A 6,000-nucleotide genomic window follows, 5' to 3' on the forward strand; every position below is an offset into this window, starting at 1 on the left:
TATTTTTATACGTGTTGCATGGTGACTGTGTTGTTCCAATAAAGTCACATAAAAACACCTATGCATGACTAAAACTGTTCTGCGCTGACCGTTCCTTTGATTTTCTATGGAGACAGCAGTGCCACCCAACTAGGCGCCCCGCTACCCTTGGCGAAGTTCAACATTTTTCAACTATGACCTCGTTGCTGCTGACCTATCAAGGGGCAACCATGTGTACAACCAATTCCAGAACGTTCCTGCGCTGCGCTTTGCCTCTATGCTCTGCACCCTACCTCGCTGTTTTGTCGCAGATCAACATGTTGATTTACGTATATTGGACTGATTTGCTATTGACACTGGAGACGTGTGTCCTGCATTCCACAAGTTGTTTGGTTTAGGCAACTAAAACACTTTACAGCTCATTGGCAAAAAATTACATTAGAATATTCCTACTAAAAACACATAGGTTCCAATATATATAATTATCTATTTTTGCGCATCATGTCCATAAGAGAGACATAAGTAACTATTTTCATTATTTATATAGTATATGTCTATATGTCTTCTAAAAGATCTAAATACCCACACATTACAAAATAAACAAATGAATCAAAGTGTAAGTTCAGCCAGGAAGACTATCTTATCTTACTCACTCTGCGTTTACATGCAGTTTTAAAAAATGATTACTGTATTGGTCCGAATGTAAGACGACCCTTATTATAAGACTCATTTTTGGAAAAATACTTAAGCCAAATATTGTTTTCATAAAGAAAATAATTTTTTGGGAAAATAATTCTAATAAAAAACATTGAATAAAACAAGGTAGGCTGTTGTTTTTAAGATCTTTTAAATAAAATAATATTTTCAATATCTTGCTAGATGAAAGTGTCACATTTAAATTAGTAATTATTTCCAGGGCCTTCAGCTGAATGACTGCTCTGGAAATGGGCATCCCAATATTACGTTTTTCTGTCACGTAATCACACACTCAGGGCGTTTTCACACCACTTAAAAGTCCAGGGTCCGAACCAACGTTCGTGTTTAATGGACCTTTTTCACAGCAGACATTTTGACTTGTCATAGTAGGAAAAGCACAGCTGAAATTGATAACCTTAATGATGGCTCAATTCCATCAAGTGTCCCAGTAAGCTATTTCAGTGAGTCAGCATGCACAATACCAGGGCCTCGCCTAAGTGGAATGCAGCCATCATTAATGGTTTTGAATACACCTGTGCTTTTCTTACTATGACATGTCAACATGTCTGCCGTGAAAAAGGTCTATAACATTTTATACATTTAATCCTGTTCTTTTTGGTTTCACATAGTGATTTTGCTACCGCACTAAAGAACTTTCCATGACATACCTACGGCGTGTTGCTTGGTGAGTAGACAGGCGTGTGTCTGATGATGGCGTGTTGTCATTTTGGCATTTTTTAGCGGGTAGACTTTTCCGTATGAATGAAAATGAATGAACAAATGAATGAGCAAATCCCGATTGCGTTATTATGGTATTATACTATTACTATCAGCAGCAACAACGTCAGCACCAACTGCAAGCGCAGTACTCGCAAGAAATGTACGTTCTCGTAGTGCAAAAAGTATATCGTCGCCGACAGGAAAGGAGGTGAAGACTGCAAGCAATCCTGTGAGACTTGGCAACTTTGTTTCTGGAGAGACAAGTAAGGTAAGTGTTACCATTACAATGACTGATAGGGAAAGAGGGCAGGAAAAGATGATAATGACATAAGATAATAGTGATAATATAACAGTCAATGACTTTACATGGGTAATCCAAAACATTAAAGAGTTGAAAAATAATGAATATAGGCCTATTGTTGAGTTTAGGCCTTAAAGCAATGGAAAGCTAGCCTAGAAATCTAGACGCAACCTATCAGCAGCAAATGTAATTTGCAGCCAGGGGGGTCTAGCAACTCTCCATTGGCTAGCAAGCTGGAAAAACCAAATTCTGGTCAGGCCAATCACATCGCATATAGAGTCGGTGGGCGGGCTTAACATAAGGACGGCAGAGTTGCAACAGTTCTGCGTGACTTCCCTGCTACTTGAAAACAAAGAAGATGGCTGCTGCTAAGACTTGGAGCTCAGCACTGAAGTCATTCTTAAAAAAGGAAGATTGTGATGTGTTGAAGATGCGTTTGGAGTTTTGCCAACCAGATACGGCAAAAGTTTAATCTATTAACTAGCGTTGCTCTGGTTGGCTATGAGTGCAGAGGGAATTTGAAAGACAACCATTTATCCCGTCCCTCAGATTGAGCCCTGCCAATGGTGAGTTCCCAGACCCAACATCTTGATTTTGGTCTGGCTTGTCAGGCTAATGGAAAGCCTATGTCTTTTATCCACCCTTTCCCTTATTGTATGACAATTATCAACTAATTACCAACTAAAATATAATGAACATGACCGCCTTATTAACAGGTTGTAAGTCTACACCATGTCATTATAGGCTATTAGACACAAACAGTGAAAAACAATAGGCATTTGCCTGCTTGTTTTTTATTAACATAGCCTTCTTGCATATGTTTTTTATTTAGATGCTATTTTTTAATTATTACATAGGGCCTAATCATTTTTGACTATAATGGTGTTTGTGTTTGTTATCTTTTACAGGCATATCTGGGCCCAACCACAGTGTCATGCTTGGTAGCAGCATGTATGTGACAACTGGACAGAAAGAGATTGGCTGCTCAATTATAGAATGAGAAGAACCATCTACCATATCCTCTGTGACAGTCTTCGTCCAAGGCTGACTCGACAGGATACAACATACCGCCAGGCAGTGCCTGTGGAGCTGCGCGTGGCTATATGCTTGTGGAGGCTGGCCACCAATCTCGAGCTCCGATCTATCTCTTGCCTCTTTGGTGTGGGATTGTCGAGTACTTGTGTAACAACACCCTAAAGCCAGAATATCTACACACACCTTCAGCTGCAGAATTTGAAGAAATAGTCAAAGGATTCAACAACAGATGGGGGTTCCCACAGTGTGCTGGAGCTGTGGATGGCACTTATATTGGCATTCGGGCACCACCTCACAACCCAGCTAACTACTACAACCGCAAAGGCTTCTATTCCGTAATCCTACAAGGTGTTGTGGACAGGATGAAGTTTTGGGATGTCAACATTGGCTGGCCTAGGAGGGTTCATGATGCCCGTGTATTTGCAATCTCCTCCCTTTACGTACGAGGACAGAATTGAACACTCATGCCAAGGTGGCGAGAAACCATTCAGGATGTGGATGTACCCCTTATGATACTAGGAGATGCCGCGTATCCATTGCTACCATGGCTAATGAATGCACATATAACCAGAACAAACCGCTTTCAACTACCACTTAAAGGAACACGCCGACTTATTGGGAATTTAGCTTATTCACCGTCACCCCCAGAGTCGATACATACCCTTCTCATCTCCGTGCGTGCTGTAATGCTGTCTGACGGCTCCAGCGGCATCAGGCCAGTACAGAACATGCAGGTGAATGGTTCCAGTAATCCTACTGCTCCGAATAAGTGACAAAACAACGGCAACATGTTCCTATTTACATGTTGTGATTTATAGAGTCACAGCGTGTACAAAAAACAACGCAACATGAGACACAGCCGTCTTCTAACAGTAAACAAACCGGGAACTATATTCTCAGGCGGAAGAATATAGTACTTGGGCGGAGTGATATGCTCGCAGCAAGCCTGTCTGTCTTTTAACCACTTCCTCAATGACTAACACAGCTCTTTTGCAGTGAGCACATACACATATTTTGTTCATAAAATATTTCTACAATTTCCTTCATCATGGTTTTAAAATGATGAATACGTTTATTTGAGCTTCATATTAAAAATTCATGTGCTTCAAGAGTTGTCTAAACATAACTAAAAGAATCATTCTTTAGTTGTCAGGAGCTGATATTGTAGGGAAAACAAAATGTTGCTGATGAATGTTTTGTATTAACAGTATTAACATTAAGTTGTTTTGTTTTTTACAAAATATGTTAAACTGACAGTATTAAGCTTCTACAAAACATATTTGATTATGGAAATTAGTTATGATTCTAATTTGTAGGAGATATAGTCGCAGAAACAGTTTATTTTACACAATTTGTGTACTTTTTAATTGCCTGGTATTACCTAAGTTTATCAGTTTATCAAGGCAGCTGTTGACTGTCTTTGAGTTTCGAGGGTTCTAATTGCCTCTCACTTCAATGTATTACCACTGTGAGGGTTACCTGGTACAGCTTTAACTGGACAGAGGAAGCATTCTTAATTTAAACTAACAATCTCAGATAGCCATTCATGTGGCACTTGTCAATTTTTACACTGAAATTTTTGAAATAAGCATGAACATAAGCCTCAGTATAATGCTTGGACTCAAAGTGACAGACAACCCCCCCGCCTGCCCCCAACACTCTAACAACCAAATCTGGCTCTTTTTGCCTTTAATCCAGCCCTTGAGACTCGTCTTGCCGCTTTTCCCTCTGTACAGTGCCTAAATAGAAACGGGCCAATTACCAAGAGCAGCTTGACATGGCCATGTCATCCAGTCAGTGAACAACCACCCTCTTTCCACCAAGCAACAAGACAACTGCCTCAACAGGAGACAAATCAATGAGTGCAGGTCAATTTCTGCAGGAAATGTCCTTGTGTGTGACAAGGGCTGTCTAGTGGAGTAGATGAATGGATGCAGAGAAGCCTGATGAATTCCTCAATCTTCTAAACTATAATAGAACGTACTGCCTTCTTGCCAAAACCTTCAATTCATTTTTTTCTTTTTCCTCTCTCCTGGCAAGTGCGAGGAGAGAGGAGAGGTAGCAATCATAAGCATTTCTCCCAGAGAGAGAGAGAGAGAGAGAGAGAGAGCGAGAGAGAGAGACGGCATGTGTGAAGTAATTTGTAGGTCAGAGAGCGAATTATTTGTGCATCCTGGGATGGTGGAGGGAGAGTCAGAGAGGGGGTGGACAGATGGAGGGGCCTGGCAGTGTAATCAGTGGAGTAGCAGTAGTGGTTAACAGTTGATCATTCACCCTGCTGCACTTTCCTCACAGCTAATAGACTGGACTGTGAATAGACTGGAAAACATTATATACTGTACATACTTAGCTTCTTTATGAAATGAATCACTGGCAGGCAAAGGAGGAGAAAAAGTAAGGGCTATAGATGACGCCCGCAGCAAACTCACTAAATCAAAGTCTTTTGGCAGTAATAATAAACAGTGCATACAGAGGGCCTTTATATAATAATACTTTCCAAGCACATACACTTGCGCCCAATCAAACTGTGAAGCTAAAATTAAGCTGTTTCTCACCTCACCAGGGGTGATGGTGGTGGTAGGTTTATGCAGAGGTGGAGAGAGCTGAATTAAGCAGCAACCCACGACAGGGGATTTTTAGAAACTGTATCACAACACAGGCAGCGATTACGTGGGTGCTCCGGGGCTTGGGCACCTACAGGTAACTTCGAACACCTACAGATAAAATCATAGCATTGGGTTGACCATATCAAAATACTAATAAATGTCATCCAATTTATGACACGTGTACGTTTGTTTGTGTGGAAAGCCCGCTTTTAACTGTAGGAAGGCATTCGGAAATGTCAACAGATCAGCGCATAAGCCTAGGGGTTAATAACATATGTGTATCTAGTTGAACGTTCTCTGGGATCTGTTTTCATGCTAATCGAATGCGTCTCTATGAACAGTCAAATCATGAATGCTGTGTTTGAGCTATGTTACTGGTTACTGGTTGCACGGCATTCGTGGTTTGACTGCTCATGACTGTTTTCCAAGATGCCGGCCGAATGTAAACACGACAGTAGCGTTACTGTCTTCATAATCTATCTTTTTAATAAACTGTCTGTATACTTACAAAGCTCTCAATGCTTCGGTTTGCATGTAGGGACCCTCATTATCCTACCGTTTAAGTGTGGTGCTATTTTGAGCCTTGTTAGTTGTAGAAAATCGTGATTTACCCCATGCCCCGAAAGCTAGTGTTAGTGGCTAACCACCGGTGTTGTGGTAGCT

This window comes from Perca flavescens, chromosome 10, assembly GCF_004354835.1.
Source record: "Perca flavescens isolate YP-PL-M2 chromosome 10, PFLA_1.0, whole genome shotgun sequence".
Lineage (NCBI taxonomy): Eukaryota > Metazoa > Chordata > Actinopteri > Perciformes > Percidae > Perca > Perca flavescens.